General features: G+C 43.8%; 1 pseudogene; it reads right to left on the bottom strand.

Moving 5' to 3' along the window:
* LOC137217897 (protein WWC3-like) overlaps nucleotides 1–18,017 on the bottom strand; it is a 32,654-nt pseudogene extending 14,637 nt beyond the window's left edge.
* Nucleotides 18,018–20,087: the final 2,070 nt, after the last annotated feature.

The following is a 20,087-nucleotide window of genomic DNA, read 5'->3' as shown; positions in this document are numbered from 1 at the left end:
TCGTGCAGGTACTCAAACAGTTATGACGTTTAGAGCTTTTACCAAGACTTTGGGTTTCGCGTACAAGAAAACCCCACACAAGAGTTTCAGGCCAAACAAAGACAAACCAAATAAGCAGACCAACCCCCGGCCCCACCCCTGCTTCAGGTCCATCAACCGAACCAGCTGAGGTTTTCCAGGCTAATCGCGCAACACAATTTCGGTCCTATCAATGCCAACTGCCACTTGGTACGGTGTGACGCTCATGAAAACCCGCACTCTCCTCAGCGCTTTTCACTTTTTATCAGTCATTCTCATTTGCTGTGTTTCTAGCTTTGGCAAGAGCTGGGAAGAGTGGCGTTCCAGATAAGAGCCTCGTTCCTGGCAGGAGGACAAGACCACACCACTAACACCCACCCTGCCCGTCAAGGGAAAAGGCCTGTCTTTAAAAAGAAAAATAAATAATGCCGACTTCACGGGAGCCGAGACGTTACGTATTTCATTTGGCGGCAGGTTTTCATTTCAGGAACAACATGTATCTGTGTGAAAGCAAAGTCCTGGCCTTCACGGCCTTACTTTCCATGCCAGTGAGCCCCAGATAGCAGGAAATGTTGCAGCACTGCACTTACGTGCCTCCCAGTCATCACAAACATATATAAAAACAGAGGCCTCTAGAAGCATCGCCGGTCAGTGCGTGTGCCTTTGTGCTGGGCACAAAGCACAGTGCAGGGGCTGGAGGCCTGTCTCTGGGGAGGTGAAGGGCTTCCTCCTTCACCGCCCCGTCCTCCTCAGCAAGCAGGCGGGAGGCTGCTCCACAGGGGTTCGGCAGGAGTCTAGGATAAGGAAGGATGGCCTTCGATCAGGCACCTCCAGCTGCGTGATGAAGCATCAGGCCCCACAGGGCCGCAGCCTGATGGGGCGGGAGTGCCCCGCCTGACCCTGGGCTGCCCGGGGCAGTGCGACCGGGACACCTCACTGTGTGGGGAGAGGAGCTGCAGGCCTCGCAAACGTGGCCACCCGGGCCCCAGCCCCTGTTGCTCCCTCCTGTGAGTAAAGGATTCCCTGCCCAAGTATCCATTGACAGACGAATGGATAAAGCAGGCGTGGCACATATATACAGTGGAATATTCCTCAGCCATAAAAAGAAACGAAACTGAGTTACTTGTAGTGAGGTGGATGGACCTAGAGTCTGTCATACAAAGTAAAGTAAGTCAGAAAGAGAGAAAGAAATACCCGTATGCTAACACATATATATGGAATCTAAAAAAAAAGGCTCTGAAGAACCTAGGGGCAGGACAGGAATAAAGACGCAGACGTAGAGGATGGACTTGAGGACATGGGGAGGGAGGGGGAAGGGTGAGCTAGGACAAAGTGAGAGAGAGGCGTGGACTTATATATACACTACCAAATGCAAAACAGATAGCTAGTGGGAAGCAGTCGCATAGCACAGGGAGATCAGCTCCCTGCTTTGTGACCACCTAGAAGGGTGGAGTAGAAAGGGTGGGAGGGAGACGCAAGAGGGAGGGGATATGCGGATGTATGCACACATATAGCTGATTCACTTTGTTATACAGCAGAAGCTAACACAACAATGTAAAGCAATTATACTCCAATAAAGATCTATTAAAAAAATACCACAGACTAGGGAGATTAAACAACAGAAAAATATTTTTTCACAATTATGGAACTCAAGTCCTAGGTCAGGAGGGCTGTCAGCAGGGTTGATTTCTATTTTATTTATGTCTGGTTTAATCATTGTTTCCTTCCTTGTGTTAGTTGTCATTTATTTGCTCCTCTTTTCTAGTTCTTTAAGTTGTAAGGTTTTGGTTTGTTGATTTGAGATATTTCTTCCTTTGTAAGGTAAGAGTTTATAGCCATTAATTTCCGTCTTAGTAGAGAGGAGGAAAACTTGCCACAATTTGGCAATGATGTTCTAGATATGACACCAAAAGCACAGGCCACAAAAGTAAAAAGGGCACAATCAACAGACCTCAAAGACAACCCACTGAATGGGAGAAAATATACCCAAATCAGGTATCCAGTAAAGAATTAATATCCAAAGTATCTGAAGAACTCCTAAGAGTCAAAAACAAACAAATCTGATTTTAAAACTGGCAAAGAACTTAAAGAAGATATACAAATAGCCGTTAAGCTACATGAAAATATGATCACACTATGAATCCCTAGGGAAATAAAAAGCAAATCCACAACAAATACTACTTTACATCCATTAGGATAATTATTGTGACAGAAGCAGAAAACAACAAGTTTTGGCAAAGACTGGGAGAAAATGGAACTTCAAGTGCACTGCTCACAGGAATGCAAAATTGTGCAGCCACTGTAGAAGAAAATATGATGGATTCTTAAAACATTTACTGTTGAATTACCATATGATGACCCATTTTTATCTCTAGGTATATACCCCAAAGAAATGAAAGCAGGGACTGAAACAGATATTTGTATAACAATTTTCTAGCAACATTATTCATCATAGCCAAAAGATGGATGCAACTCAAGTGTACATCGACAGATGAATGTATAAACAAAATGTGTCACATATGTACAGAGGAATATTGTTCAGCCTTAAAAAGAAAGGAAATTCTGATGCAACCAACATGGATGAACGCTGAAGACATATGCTAAGTGAAATAATTCAGACACAAAATGATAAATATTGTATGACCGCATTTATAGCAGGTAGCCAAACTAGGCAATCTCATAGAAACAGAAAGTGGAACAGTGTTTACTAAGACCTGGTTTGGGAAGAACTGGGAGTTACTATTCAATGGGTAAAGAGTTTCAGTTTGAGATGACGGAAAAGTTCTGGAAATGTAATGGCAATGACTGTACAACATTATGAACGTACTTAATGCCACTAAATTATACACCTGAAAGGGTTAAATAGGTAAATTTTATGTTATATATTTGCCACAATAAAAAACTTAATAAAGCTTTAAAAGCTCAAAAAAATCAGTATTACACTTTACTGATTTATTTGGTCTCTTGCATGCATGCTCTTGAAAGCAGGGCTGTTTCTTTTCTGTGCTGTTGCATGTGCAATCGGTGGTACATAACAGGTGTTCAATAAATACTTGAGGAAAGAATAGATATGGAGAGTAGGTACTGGTATCTACAAAAATTAAAGAAAACTATATATTGTCCCTGCTATCAATAAATGTATCATCCATTGAGCAGATCAGTTACACACATTAAATACCTGAAGAATTCCAAAGAAACATGAAAACAATATGCAACAGTGTAGTATTGACTGTAATATGTAAATACTCACGGAATTCAGGATGAATTACTACGGGAAAATCATCAAGAAGAAAATCTGAGTAATGTGTGACATAAAAGGAAAAAGAACGCAGTCTGAAATGGCATAGAGTGGGCACAAAACAAATGTAAAAATTCAGGAGAAAACTTTAAAGTGGCACCAAGAAGACTAGGGGGTTGGGGGAAGCCATAAAAAGCCTATTAGATCTATTTAGCTAATAGCAGGTCTGCAAGTTAGGATAAAGTACCTAGGTTTGCACTGATGAGTCAGAAAAAAGATACAGCATCCTAAGCAAAGTGATGACCTAAGGGAAAGATGTTTAAGGGAATCAATCTGAGGCTGAAATGAAAAATAAACTAATGTGGGTGGAAAATAAAGGCAATTTATGCAAAAAGTTCCCATAATGATCCGTTAAAGATATACTGAAGCCTATGGATCCTCTCCCCAAGAAAAAAATCCATATACTCTGTTTGGCATATGATTATCAGGTTGAGGACCTCAGACCTAGGCTAAAGAACTGGCTGTGAAAAGAGAATGGCATGATTAAATCTAGGAGTTTACAATAAAGTAATGTAAAAAAAACTTAAAATCAGACACTTGTACTATGGATCCATTCACATAAATCAAATAGGACTAAAATTGACCGATATTTTGATTTTTAGATCTATAAACAGTTTCCTCTCTAGGGACATGGTTTCCTAGGACTGCTTCAGGATTTTTAGTGAAGACTGAAACTCACAACTTCATGTTTTCTTTTAAAAGCATAAAACTAGCATCAAAATAAATGACAGTGTTGGATTATGATACAGAGGACAGGAAAACAAAGCTGTGATTCCAAACTTATAACAAAAAATTTACTTTTAAAAATTAAGGGGGACGCTCTCCCCCCAAGACACTTATTAACTACAAGGGAAAAATATTAATTTTATTGTGGAGAAACGCTGACAGACGTCATTTTAACAACATAAATAAAGCTGACTTCTTTAGCGGTATAGCAAATTCACAACATGTGTCTCCTGATAGTATACATATGACTCAACGTCACTTCTAGATATTTCTGCCAAAAACACAAACCTGAATCTAATGAGGAAAAATCAGACAAAGCCACATGGAGGGACATCCCACAAAATAATGGGCCTGAATTTGTCAAACATGTTAAGGTCATAAAAGACAAAAATGTTCCAGAATAATGAAGATAAAGGGACTTGAGAGGTAAAAGCAAAGCATAAACCTTTATTGGAACCTTGACAAAATTTTTTTTCATTTTCTTTAAACCATATTTGTGTTTCAATTGGTTAAATTTAAATATGTCTATAGATTTGAAAATAGTACTAATTAGTTAATTTTCTGATTTTGATTACTATGGTAATGAGGCAGAATCATTGTTTTTAGGAAAATACACTGAAGAATTTGACTGGAAAAGGGTATGATATCTATAAGGTATTCTCAAATCAGAAAAGAAATTATATCATGTTAAGTAAATGGAACACTTGATTGTTAACTGGATCCCAAATAAACAACAAAAGAAACAAACCAAAATGCAACTAAATAATAAACAAATAGGACTTCAAAGGAAATACCTAACTTTTTAAAAATACTTATGAAGCTGTGGACTAAGGATGCCACCTGCCATATCAGTGAACAACAGCCATCAGCCACTACAGCTGCCCCCAGTGCTGAGCCCTGAGGGAACTCAAGATAAAAACAGGAAGCCCACCATCAAGCCCTCAGCCACTACAGCCGCCCCCGATGGTGCACCCAGAGGGGACTCAGGATGGGAAAGAACACGATTCTGACCCTAGATAGCTAAGGTGCATATCAAAGGAATGCTTTCTGTGAGCCCAGACTCTTGTATCTTCCCCTATGTAGAAAAGTGCTGCATTCATTCACTTGAGATGTCCGGTTTTCTATAATTAACTTGCAGCAGTGGTGGAGGCAAGTCCTTGTACTGTGCAACCATCCCTATGCGGAAACCCACTCATTTTAACGAAAGCTTGCTCTGCTGGGAGCACAGGTAAGTTCTGAGCATTGTGGTGGTTTTACACTACCAGAGGGAAAACCCAAGACACGTAAAAGGAGCTAAAACGACTTTAGGGCAAAATCCCAGAGGAGTTAGACTCACAAGCAGCACACTGGCCCACCCCACAATTTCTCAAGAAAATTTTATCCCCAACAAATTCAACTTTAAAATGGGAAACAGATACTCTCAAACAGAGAAACATGGAGTGTCAGAAAGCCAGCCTCCACACTAACACTCTAGCCAGATTCACGTGCAATACGTATGGAGCTCACGCTTGCAAGGACCAACCGAATTAGGGCAATTACACTAAGAGATCTCAACCTTAAATGGCCCAATTGGGTCTGTTTTGACATTTGAAAACCGGGGATTTTTTTTTGCATATGCAGCTAGAAAAAGATCAAACAGAAATGGAATGCTTATTTCAATTGGTATTTAGAAGCGTCTAAAAGGGGAAATGATAAAGTAACTTCTTCGCAAAAAATCAACAGAAGGTTGCTCAAAATGCTACTAGAATTTTTAAAAGCCACTAGCGTTAACCTTGTCTCTCACTCCGTTCCTTCTTTATATCCTCCTTTATCCGAACTGCCTAACCCAGACGCACTCTCTTTCTCTTCCACCAACCCATTCTCCTGCTGCTTCCCCCTCCCCGGGAAAGGAAGACATAAGATCAGAAGTACTCATAGCTCCCTTGAAGGAGAAACCTATTACAGGAAGAGGTGAACTGTACTCTGCGCTTACGTACACATCCTGGACCCGAGCAGAACTTAGTTTAGCTAAGGACTTTCTCGAATGTAGTCAAGATCCATTGGGATTTGCTAAGGAATTTGAGCTAATCGTCCAAACCTATGAGCTCAGGTTTTCCGATTTGTATCAAGTAATACAGCTATTAGTTTCTAAAAGTCAAACAAAGGAATAAGTAGAGAAAGCAGGATGGAGAGACCCCTTAACAAATTTTGATTTATACAGCCCACAGGCTCAAGGTGAATGCAAGGAGTTAGCTCACAAATTACTCAGAATTATCACAGAGCTTTTTCCAAAAACTGCCGACTGGTCAAAGATTCAGCAAGTAAACAAACACGAGATGAATCAATCCTGGATCACTATGAGAGGTTCAAGGAAACTTTTAAACAATATTACGGCATGACACCCGAATCATTCTTTAACCACCAAGATGATTCTTTGCTTAACTCCATCTTTTTAGAAGGTCTGGATGAGGAATCGGCTGCTCTAAACGACACGATTTAGGCATGTTAATCATTTAGACATGATTTGTCTGTATCACATACAAATGCCCTTGTCATGCTGGCTGACCAACTTTTCAAAAGTACTAAAAAGAAAAAGATGCCTCTATAAAAATTATGAACATTCAGTTGCAACAATTAAATAATCAACGTCAGTCTAAAGTTAACCCAACCCTATTCAATCCGCGACTGGTAAATTCTAAAATTTGCTTTTACTGAACAACACCGGGTCATTACTGGGGAAACTGCAAGACAAGAAAAGAGAGACCTAGAAGGGAAACCAGATACAGACTGTAATTTCAAGTTAAACAAGAGTAAGGCTGATCTGAGGGAACCTTCTCCTCTCTAACACCCTGGAAGAAATACAAATGATTATATGAGGAGAAAACAATTAAAGCAGTAATAGATACAGAAGCTACCTTTTACATTTTGAACCCTATCAAAATTAAAGGCTCTCTCTCTCTAACACCTCAGGACAGATGGTAGGGGTTTCTAATGCAAATATTAAGACGCTCAGATCATTACCTTTAGAATTATAACTAGGAGAACTTAAACAAAGGAACTCCTTTTTCCTAGTAGAATATACCCCTATGAACCTGAAAGGTATAGATTTATTAGGAACTTATGATGCTCATATTTCTTTTACTGTTAAGGGAGAAATGGTTTTAGCCCTAAAAGATTACTCAGATTTCTTCATCATATAATGTTTGTGACTGAGAGTGATGCTGAACAAGAAACTGCCAGGCTTAGTACCTGAAGAATTGGGGTCACTTGATCCTACTGACGTAGGGAAAATACATTCTGCAGCAGCCATTAAAATTACCACAGACCAAAATAAACCCCTGTCCAATATCAGTCAATACCTATCGAGGCGGGAAGCCACAGAAGAAACAGAACTTTTGATATCAGCTTACATTAAGAAAGGGCTTACTGTGCCTTACACTAGCCCTGGTGACACTGCCATTCTGCCAGTTAAAAATCGAATGGCAAGAGAATTGAAATTGTCTCAAGCATCTTTTCCGACCACAACGCTATGAGGCTAGATATCAATTACAGGAAAAGATCTTTAAAAAATACAAACACATGGAGGCTAAACAATACACTACTTAATAACGAAGTCATCACTGAAGAAATCAATGAGGAAATAAAAAATACCGAGAAACAAATGACAATGGAGACACGATGACCCAAAACCTATGGGATGCAGCAAGGGCAGTTCTAGGAAGGAAGTTTGTAGCAATACAATCCTACCTTAAGAAACAGGAAACGTCTCGAGTAACAACCTAACCATGCACCTAAAGCAATTAGAGAAAGAAGAACAAAAAAAAACCCCAAAGTTAGCAGAAGCAAAGAAATAATAAAGATCTGATCAGAAATACATGAAAAAGAAATGAAGGAAACGATAGCAAAGATCAATAAAACTAAAAGCTGGTTCTTTGGGAAGATAAACAAAATAGATAAACCATTAGCCAGGCTCATCAAGAAAAAAAAGGAGAAGACTCAAATCAATAGAATTAGAAATGAAAAAGGGGAAGTAACAACTGACACTGCAGAAATACAAAAGATCATGAGAGATTACTACAAGCAACTCCATGCCAATAAAATGGACAACTGGAAGAAGTGGACAAATTCTTAGAAATGCACAACCTGCCAAGACTGAATCAGGAAGAAATAGAAAATATGAACAGACCAATCACAAGCACTGAAATTGAAACTGTGATTAAAAACCTTCCAATAAACAAAAGCCCAGGACCAGATGGCTTCACAGGCGAATTCTTTCAAACATTTAGAGAAGAGCTAACACCTATACTTCTCAAACTCTTCCAAAATATAGCAGAGGGAGGAACACTCCCAATCTCATTCTATGAGGCCACCATCACCCTGATACCAAAAGCAGACAAAGATGCCACAAAGAAAGAAAACTACAGGCCAATATCACTGATGAACATAGATGCAAAAATCCTCAACAAAATACTAGCAAAGAGAATGCAACAGCACATTAAAAGGATCATACACCATGATCAAGTGGGATTTATTCCAGGAATGCAAGGATTCTTCAATATACGCAAATCAATCAACGTGACACACCATATTAACAAACTGAAGGAGAAAAACCATATGGTCATCTCAATAGATGCAGAGAAAACTTTCGACAAAATTCAACACCCATTTATGATAAAAACCCTGAAGAAAGTAGGCATAGAGGAAACTTTCCTCAACATAATAAAGGCCATATATGACAAACCCACAGCCAATGTCGTCCTTAACGGCGAAAAACCCAAAGCATTTCCACTAACATCAGGAACAAGACAAGGTTGCCCACTCTCACCACTTTTATCCAACATAGTTTTGGAAGTTTTAGCCACAGCAATCAGAGAAGAAAAGGAAATGAAAGGAATCCAAATTAGAAAAGAAGTAAAGCTGTCACTGTTTGCAGATGACATGATACTATACACAGAGAATCCTAAAGATGCTACCAGAAATCTACTAGAGCTAACCAATGAATTTGGTAAAGTAGCAGAATACAAAATTTAATGCATAGAAATATCTGGCATTCCTATACACTAATGATGAAAAATCTTAAGGTGAAATCAAGAAAACATTCCCACTTATCACTGCAACAAAAAGAATAAAATACCTAGGAATAAACCTACCTACAGAGACAAAAGACCTGTATGCAGAAAATTATAAGACACTGATGAAAGAAATTAAAGATGATACAAATAGATGGAGAGATATACCATGTCCTTGGATTGGAAGAATCAACATTGTGAAAATGACTCTACTACCCAAAGCAATCTACAGATTCAATGCAATCCCTACCAAACTACCACTGGCATTTTTCACAGAACTAGAACTAAACATTTCACAATTTGTATGGAAACACCAAAGACCACGAATAGCCAAAGCAATCTTGAGAAAGAAAAACGGAGCTGGAGGAATCAGGCTCCCTGATTTCAAACTATACAACAAAGCTACAGTAATCAAAACAGTATGGTCCTGGCAAAAAAACAGAAAGATAGATCAATGGAACAGGATAGAAAGCCCAGAGATAAACCCACGCACATATGGACACCTTATCTTTGATAAAGGAGGCAGGAATGTACAGTGGAGAAAGGACAGCCTCTTCAATAAGTGGTGCTGGGAAAACTGCACAGGTACATGTAAAAGTATGAGATTAGATCACTCCCTAACACCATATACAAAAATAAGCTCAAAATGGATTAAAGACCTAAATGTAAGGCCAGAAACTATCAACATCATAGTGGAAAACGTAGGCAGAACACTCTATGACATAAATCACAACAAGATCCTTTTTGACCCACCTCCTAGAGAAATGGAAATAAAAACATAAGCAAATGGGACTTAAGGAAACTTCAAAGCTTTTTCACAGCAAAGGAAACCATAAACAAGACCAAAAGACAACCCTCAGAATGGGAGAAAATATTTTCAAATGAAGCAACTGACAAAGGATTAATCTCCAAAATTTATAAGCAGCTCATGCTGCTCAATAACAAAACAACAAACAACCCAATCCAAAAATGGGCAGAAAACCTAAATAGACATTTCTCCAAAGAAGATATACAGACTGCCAACAAACACATGAAAGAATGCTCAACATCGTTAATCATTAGAGAAATGCAAATCTAAACTACGATGAGATATCATCTCACACCAGTCAGAATGGCCATCATGAAAAAATCTAGAAACAAGAAATGCTGGAGAGGGTGCGGAGAAAAGGGAACACTCTTGCACTGATGGTTGGAATGTGAATTGGTACAGCCACTATGGAGAACACTATGGAGGTTCCTTAAAAAACTACAAATAGAACTACCATATGACCCAGCCATCCCACTACTGGGCATATACCCTGAGAAAACCATAATTCAAAAAGAGTCATGTACCAAAATGTTCATTGCAGCAATAGCCCACAGATGGAAACACCCTAAGTGTCCATCATCAGATGAACAGATAAAGAAGATGTGGCACATATATACAATGGAATATTACTCAGCCATAAAAAGTAACGAAATTGAGCTATTTGTAATGAGGTGGATGGACCTAGAGTCTGTCATAGAAAGTGAAGTAAGTCAGGAAGAGAAAGACAAATACCGTATGCTAACACATATATATGGAATTTAAGAAAAAAAGATGTCATGAAGGGCCTAGGGGTAAGACAGGAATAAAGACACAGACCTACTAGAGAATGGACTTGAGGATATGGGGAGGGGGAAGGGTAAGCTGTGACAAAGCGAGAGAGAGGCATGGACATATATACACTACCAAACATAAGGTAGATAGCTAATGGGAAGCAGCCGCATAGCACAGGGAGATCAGCTCAGTGGTTTGTGACCACCTAGAGGGGTGGGATAGGGAGGGTGGCAGGGAGGGAGATGCAACAGGGAAGAGATATGGGAACATATGTATATGTATAACTGATTCACTTTGTTATAGAGCAGAAACTAACACACCATTGTAAAGCAATTATACTCTAATAAAGATGTAAAAAAAAAAAAAGTCATGTACCAATATGTTCATTGCAGCTCTGTTTACAATAGGCAGGAGATGGAAACAACCTAAGTGTCCATCATCGGATGAATGGATACAGAATATGTGGCACATATATACAATGGAATATTACTCAGCCATAAAAAGAAACGAAATTGAGCTATTTGTTATGAGGTGGATGGACCTAGAGTCTGTCATACACAGTGAAGTCAGTCAGAAAGAGAAAGACAAATACCGTATACTAACACATATATACGGAATTTAAGGGAAAAAATGTCATGAAGAACCTAGGGGTAAGACAGGAATAAACACACAGACCTATCTTGACACTTTAAACCTATGAATGGTCAGTTTTCTCTGAGTAAAACGGTTGGGAGTTGACATCGTGGAATTAAAGACATAGCTATTTCCTAGATTCTGCAAGCACACCTGGACAGGGAGAGCGCTTCAGGACGGCTTCCAAAACGCGGTGCAGCCCCACCAGGGAACAGTATTTGGCAACGAAAGGGAATGGAGCCCTGATCCACTCTGCGACTCGGACAAATCTCGAAAACATGATGCTGAGTGAGATAAGCCAGACGCAGAAGGCCACAGACTGCATGACTCCAAGTACATGAAATGTCTAGAACAGACAAATCTATAGAGACAGAGAACAGATTCCTGGTTGCCAGGAGCTGAGGGAGATGGGAGTTATTGCTAAAGGGCACAGGGTTTCTTTTTGAGGCAATGAAAATGTTCTGGAATTAGATAGTGGTGATGGGTGCACAACCTTGTGAGTGCACGAAAAACCACTAAGCAGGGCACTTTAAAATGGCACATTTTATGGTATGTGAAGCATATCTCAATTTTTAAAAACCGCGGTAATTTTCAGGACAAACCCAGCTGACCCGTACACTAGAGGGCTGCCCCACACTGCAGACAGGCACCTTTGCACAGGACGGAGCTCACCTCCTGCAGTGGTTCTCTGGTGTCCTGCCCGAGCTCCAGGTGGCCTGGAAATGTCACACTCACCAGGGCAGTGCCCGATCTCCTGACAGCACTGAGGCTGGCACACAGGAGCCCTCTGCCTGGCTCGATGTCCCACCCACTGAACTGTGGGGCTTGTCCCCCAGGGGTTGGCCCAGCCAGCTCCCTTCTTCTTTCCCTCTCCCTCCCTGAACCCCTTGAGCTTTAACGAAATAAAAAGAGGGCCCTCCAGATGGAAAATGTTGAGGATTCCACAGCTCCACAAGCAACCTTTCAGGATGCCCTTGCCCTGTCTTTCTACAGCTTCTGAGCAAAGGCAGAGGCCATCCTCTCACCAGCGGCTCCTCTGTCCACAGAGGGATGGGGATGTCTCTTGGGGGCATCCCAGGCAACCTGATCCCTGTCTCTCTCTCTCTCTCTCTCTCTCTCTCTCTCTCTCTGACACAGACACACACACAGACACACACACAGACACACACACGCAGAAGGCCAGGCCAGCTCTCTCTGGGTTACTGCAGAACACTGAAGTATTAGCAGATTCATTTTCTTTTTTCGGCTGTGTTGGGTCTTCGTTGCTGTGTGCGGGCTTTCTTTAGTTCCGGCAAGCGGGGGTTACTCTTTGCTGTGGTGCACGGGCTTCTCATTGTGGTGGCTTGTCTTGTTGCGGAGTATGGGCTCTAGGCATGCGGACTTCAGCAGTTGCACCACGTGGGAGTAGTTGTGGCTCGCAGGCCCTAGAGTACAGGCTCGGTAGTTGTGGTGCACAGGCTTAGCTTCTCCGCAGCATGTGGGATCTTCCCGGACCAGGGCTCGAAGCCGTGTCCCCTGCAGTGGCAGGCAATTTCTTAACCACAGCGCCACCAAGGAAGTCCCAAGATTCATTTTCTTCTGTTCCACTGCATATGCACTTGTATACACTTGACATTCAGTATCTACCCATTGATTGAGAATATTCTACAAATTGAAGAATACATTCATACTACTTTTCCAAAGTTTCATGTACTCGTATCACCATTTGCATGGTTAGTAAATTCAGGGGTTTTCACATAAATATGTTTAACATCCGTTCTTCATGGAAAAAACAGACAGCAGGTCTCTGTGGTCTTACCCCCTGTTATGGAACATCTTAGTAACCATCAATCTGCTCGAAACAAATTCAGCTCCTAAATGTATCATTGCAACCAGGTAGATAGAAGGAGTTCAGCGAGTCTCCATCAGACCATCTGGCTCCCAGAGGACACTTGGCAATGTCGGAAGACACTTTTGGTTGTCATGACTTGGAGGGCTGTGCTACTGGCAGGCACTAGGTAGAGACCAGGGACACTGCGAAATATGCTACACTACACAGGACAGCGTGACAACAAAGAATTACCCACCCCCAAATATTATCAACGGACACCAAGCTGACCACATGCTTCCACTGTCTCTGGGAGAACAACACATGGGGCGAATCGGTTTCCTACTGCTGCTGTAACAAACTGCCACAAACCAGGTGGCCTAAAACAACACACATTTATTACCTCACAGTTCCGGAGGTCAGAAGTCAAAAATCAGTTTCATTCTGCCAAAATCAAGGTGTCAGCAGGGCCGTGTTCCATCTGCAACCTCTGGAAAAATACACCTCCTTGGCTCTCGCAGCTTCCAGAAACTGCTTGCATTCCTCAGCTCGTGGCCACATGACTCCAACATCTGATTCTGCTGGCACATCTTCTTCTCTGACTCTGACCCTCCTGCTGCCCTCTTGTAAGGATTCTTCTGATGACACTGAGCCCACCCAGATAATCCAGGATGATCACCTCATTTCAAGATTCTTAACTTAATCCCACCTACAAATGCCATTTGTGTTGGAAGGTAACTTATTAACAGGTTTAGGAGACTAGGACATGGCCATCTTTGGAGGGCCATTATTCTATCGGGGTGGCGGGGGGCAGGTGTCTGTTAAATATCAAACAACAGTGAATATAAGATAAAAGTAACCAGTGGGTATAACACAGTACAAGGGGCACACAGTTACCTAGCCAAGGGAAGGAAGGTCAGGTTAGGTAGTAGATTTGGGCTCAACTCTGGAGTCAGACAGACGCCTCCTCGTTGGCTCTGGGAAGCGAGGTTACTAAGTCAACCCCCTTGGCCTCAGCTCCACCACCTGTCCACCTACAACTCATGCAGGCCCCGTGGGCTTTCAGGGAGAGCATCCACCAAGTGCCTAGAGTGCCTGGCACACGATAAGCACTCCACGTGGTCCTAAGACCCAAGGGATCCCAGCGGGGAGAACAGGAGGCAGGAACAGCACGGTGAGGCCTCAGGGAAGAGGACACGGGCACGTGTGAGCGCCATGGAGGCAGGGACCTGTCTGCTGGCGGTCACCACTGGAGTCCTGAACACGGAAGCGTGCCTGAGATGGAGAGGCTGTGCAACAGTTACTGAATGAATGAATGGGTGATCGAATGAACAAATGAACAGAGGCGGTATGCTTAAACTGAGTAGGGACTGGGCAATGGGGTGGCGTACGGGACGGAGCACTGCATCAGGGTCAGAAGACTCAGCTCAAGTCCCTGTGCTTCCCACAGCCGGTGGGGCGCACGCCTTGGCTACAGCCCTCAGATACAAGATGAGGGGTTTGAAGGAAGAGGCCCTGGCTCCTCCAAGAACAAAGCTGGAGCATTCAAGCCACGTGTGGTCTTGCCCGAGCCTGACCTGCCGTACACGAAGACTCGGGGTCAGTCAAACTGAACGGTTCGCTCTCTTATTCCAAACGCACCCAGCACTTCCTCTTCCGCAGCACTTTCCTCACATTCCCCCTTCTCAGCCCCAGCACTGAGAAAGCACGAGAAACGCTCGACCTAGGAGATGATGGACAAGGATGCAGAACCCCCAGGCTCGAGTGAGCCCTCCTCCTTTCTCTGAAGCCATCACCACATGAAAATGGTGCCTGGCGACCATCACTGTCTCCATTTTATGTGTCTCCCATCTCCCAGACAAACTTGGTCTCCATCCACCATCCCAGCACACAGGAGGCCAAGAATCTATAACTATTACTTCATTTTACTGGATTTGAATGGGAATAACTGAACTCAGGAAAACTTAGCTCTGCTTTTATGCCATCAGATTAATTTTACTGAATTTACTGGAAAGGCAGCCAATTAGCAAAAGGACCCAGGCTAGAAGCAGTTCACCGGGCTCACCCGGTGACTTTTAACATGTCACTTGACCCAACGGTTTATGCACTAGAACCTGCCAGAGGTGAAACACAGTTTCCACTTCCAAAATCAGAGCAAAAGGGAAGAAAAGGAAACTTAGAGATTTCCAAGCATCCGGGAGCTATTTTTGGAAATGAATGACTTTTCCATTCACTCCTCTTAAAAAAAAAAAAAAAGAAAGAAAGGTATTAGATGGAGAACAAACCAAGAAGTGGTTGTTGATCATCTAAATGGAAGAAGATTCTTACAGAAGCCCACTCCTTATAGCCTGAAAAGCAAGACACTCCCCCATGTATACAGACTACCTATAATCTTAAAGAATGAAAAATGGAAAAATCATTATTTGCTTATCAGAAAGTTTATATAATCCCAAAATAGACTCTGCGGGGTAAATATAGTAAGCCTCCTATTAATTAACACCGAATAAAGGCTCCAAGAAGGTAGCAATGATGCCATCTGGCCCTGTTATGTGGGGCTCCAACCTGGCAAATTCCGGAACCATGCATTGTTTTCTCCTTAAAGCAACAGCCTGTTCAAAAGACTTTTAATATATCACAGAATTTCTCCATGTGGCACAGGTCAAGCCCCATCTCGTGAACAAATGGATCCCTAAAAGCTTTTGTCATGATATAATCTGGGCCTCCCACCATCATCCTGATCATTTAATACTCTGCTTTGATCTCAAATGTGACATGGTCCACCACTCAGACTGCTCGAGGTTGGCATTTCCAGTAACGTACAACCCCAACTGAGCTATCGGAAACAGAACACTAAGTTTCAACAGATCAGTCCACCTATAGGTTAATATCAATACAACCCTGCAAGAAGCAGACATATACATGTCAAAGGCACTGAATTTTTCCAAAAGAGGCAAAAAAGTTCTTGCCATATTATCCACCTAAATGGTAAATACCTTTTTATAAAGTGGCCATTGAACTCTGTGTTGATGTATGTGGAACACATACGTGTCACTAATGTAAACCACATACAACTCACCCACAGAAACTACCAGTCACAAAAATGGTGAATTAACCTTATTTTTAATCTTATTTATTTATTTATTTGGCCACGCCATGCAGCACGTGGGATTCTTAGTTCCCTGACCAGGGATCAAACCCGGCCCCCTACATTGGGAGCGAGGAGTCTTAATCACTGGACCACCAGGGAAGTCCCAACGTTATATTTTTTAACAAAGTTTTTGGGTATGATTCCCAGAAAACTAACCACGAAAATTATATGCACAGTACTGATCTGCAGACATAGTGAATTTAAACCTAAGTGGGTTCATACTCCAACTAAAGAAATTCCATTTTGAAAATATTGAGATTTTTTTTACACATCTGTAGCCACATCTGTAAAGATGTCTCCTCACGTTTGCAACCTCTTTGTTGTAACTTGAAAAAGAAAGTACAGCTACAATAATTCACCAACACACCCTGAGCTGGTAAGACCCAATGTTGTTAAATACAACATTGAATGGAATTACTATAAAACCCTAGAAGAGTTTGTTTACAAACCTTGGCCCTCGGTGACCTTGCTTACGGCAGCATATTTTATGCTATTAGGTTTAATAAATTATATAGGAAATGATGTTTTCAGTCGGCAACAATTTTCGCCTAACCGACTACATTCATCTATTCCTCCATAATTTAATTTTCTTTAAAAACCTATTTCTTTGCCTCTCCTGATAGTTCTCCATTTGGAAGCTGTTTGGGGAAAGTCCTCATGTTTTTTTTTTTTCTTTTGCGGTACACAGGCCTCTCAATATTGTGGCCTCTCCCGTTGCAGAGCACAGGCTCAGCAGCCATGGCTCACTGGCCCAGCCGCTCCACGGCATGTGGGATCCTCCCGTACCTGGGCATGAACCCATGTCCCCTGCATCGGCAGGCAGACTCTCAACCACTGCGCCACCAGGGAAGCCCGAAAGTCCTCATTTTTTGAATACCGTTTTCCAGTCATGTGAATCGAATGCAACTCAAAAAGGGTGTTAACTGTCAGATGCACGTGGAGAAAATGCTGTGCTCTGACACACGGTTTTTTCCATATCATAAAAATCAATTACAACTTTAAAGGATAACCGGTCACCTATAAAAATGGGCAGGGTTCTGTTGCGAAAGAAGAAGAATGACTATTACAGCATTTACACCCTTCCGTAGACTCCACTTAAATGTCTGTGGCTCGCTGAGCATTGCATACATATTTCGGGCAAGGTACTATGGGAGCTGAAGTGCAAGCTGTCCCCTGCTGAAATTTCACTCCCTATAAAAACAGTGTCTCATAAAAGTGTACACATTTTTACTTTACAAAAAAATGTAAAATGTTCACTTTTGTTCACTCCACCGACAATTTTACCATTAGAAACAGGGCTTTTTAAAAACCTGTAACATAAGTGATGTATAAAATGTCATTCAATAACACAGATTTCTGGAAAGAGGAACATAGGAAATGTGTATGAAATACATGGAAAGGAAGATTCTGCAAGCTGTCTTCTGTGGGGTCTGCTCACCTACGGCCTGGGTTGTACCATTAAAATGGAAACACTTACATTTATACTTTTCATCATGAATCCACACTGCAATATAACCACAGCTGTTTCATATTACCCTCATAAAATGAGTCTTTGCCTTTTCTAAGCAAAACAGTATTTTTTAATTGGTTCATTTTCCAGTTGTTTGGATTTTTAACAGACACACAGCATAAAAGGGCACCACATTCCAAGCAGTTCTACCAACTCCAGAACCATCCAAGGCTTGATCAGACAGCTGTGGCTCTAGCCTTTGGTTAAAATTATAATATGATCTCACCTGATTTTCAAAATAACTATGCATCTTTTTAAGCCAATAAACTGTGCTATAATCTCTCTAAGTTTCTGAGTCCAGAAGCTTGCCATGTTCAAAGAGAATGTTAGGGAACCATGATCCTTTTGCCTTTCTTTGTTTTTCCCTATCTGAACCCATGCAGCGCTGCCTTTCCAGTGCAGGTAGGAGGAAGCAGGAGCCTCTCACCACGCTGGGCCTTTTCAACTCTCAAAATCACTGGGAAGCTTGCAGTATTTCCTTTCTGGCACTCAGGCCCAGTGTGGAAAGAAGTTGCTCCAGACAGGACAAGATATCAGATCATCATTGTAATCCCTTGGTTTCAACAGAATTCCAGCTCCACAAAAAAATGCCTCTCCCCAAAAGCAGCTGAACCACTGAAACCAACAGACAATCGAACAAAAAGTTAACGAAGAAGTCATTACATGAACTTAATTAATCGTAATCTGGTGGTGCTTTTAGAAGCATCCGTTTTTCACTCCGTAGGATTTATTTACGTGAATAATAAGACAATTTAATGCTCTACTCGGATCTTGCACAAAAAGGAAACCTAAAATTCAACTCTTGTGTTCCCGTTATTCCAAAAGCATATGGGTCTAATCATAGCCCATTCTGACCGCAGTACACAGGCTTTTTCAATCAGATTTTTAACTCAATTTTTAAGGCGCTAAAGAGTAACCGTCACAAGTTTGATGGTTACTCCAAAGAATCGGGAATCCCTGAAGTGTCCCATCTGGCACAGTCTTCCAATGGAAACTAGGTTCAGCCCGCCAGACAAGGAGCCCACACCACGAGGCTGGGGCGCACGTTTGTGCTCCAAGATGACAGCTCATCTGGCCACCGCGAGGTCGGGGGCGCCTGTAGGGCCACAGCCTGGGGACGGTGGGCCGCGGAGGCCCGACAGGGATGGGCGAGACCGCGGAGGAAAAAGGAAGAGAGGGCCATCCGTCAGCGCCTGGAGAGGAAATTCCAGATGCCCAGCTCCCAGGCTTCGGTCAGCGGTTGACGTGAGGGAACCAAGTCAGAGTGTCCGCTCCGCGGTGGAGACCAGAGATCCCGAACTCCTGGGGCTCGAGGCCGGGAGAGGGGGAGCCTCGACCCTGGCCAGGGGTCCGGGGATGGGGGCGCCCGGATCCTCGCCGGGTGCGGAGGACTCACGATCTTCGCCCACACCCGGAGGCCTCCCGGATCCTCGATCCTCTCCCTGGGCCCAAGGTATGGGGAGCCCTAATCCTGGTCGGGGCCCGCGCCCCCCTTACCGGTCGCTGGGGTCGATCCACGACTTCTGGCGCGTGTAGTGGTCGATGCAGAAGACGCGGCCATCGTAGTCGCGCGCCTCCTCCCTGCCGGCGGGCAGCGGCAGCTCGGCGCTCTCCCGGGCCCATGGGGGTGGCGGTGAGGAGGGCGCGGGGGGCGCGGGGCCCGCGGCTGGGGGCGCGAGCTGCGGGGGCTCCCGGTGGAGCTGCGCGGGCTGAGGCGGCTCCCGCGGGGCCTCGCGCGGCTGTCCCCGCCGCCGCCGCCGCCCACCGCTCAGCCACCGCATGACGGCGCGGGCCCCACCGCCGCCCGGCCGCCCCACGCGCGCCGCCTCCTCCGCCAGCACTAAGGCCCGGCGTCCGGGGCGCGGGGGCGGCCGGGGGGAGCCGCCCGCCGCGCCCGGTGCATCCTCCGCCCGGTGCCCGCTCACCTCCGCCCGCCTGCCGCCCGGCCCAGCGCGACGCCTGGGTCACTCGAGTCGCCGCCGTTCGTGGAGTCACAGCCACAGAGCTGCCGCAGCCGCTACCTGCCGCCCCTCAGTTTCCGCGGCGCGCCCGGCCGTCTTCGTTCCTCTGCGTGGGCCGGTAGGGGCGGGGCTTCTCAGGCCCCGCCCCGCGTGTGGCCACGCACCTCCCCATCCCCTTCTCCTTCGGCGGCTCCTCCCCCGCCTGCTGCAAGCCCTTCAATCTCGCTTGGCTGCTCTGCCTCCAGTCTCTCCTGGGGGTTCCTCGGCTCTTGGCTCCTGTGCCCCCCAGCCCCCACCCCCGCCCGCTGCTCTACTCCTGCTCCCCAGCCGGCTGCTCCCACCCCCTCAACCCCGCTCAG

Source organism: Pseudorca crassidens, chromosome Y, assembly GCF_039906515.1.
Source record: "Pseudorca crassidens isolate mPseCra1 chromosome Y, mPseCra1.hap1, whole genome shotgun sequence".
NCBI lineage: Eukaryota > Metazoa > Chordata > Mammalia > Artiodactyla > Delphinidae > Pseudorca > Pseudorca crassidens.
This window is presented reverse-complemented; position numbering and strand designations above follow the sequence as displayed.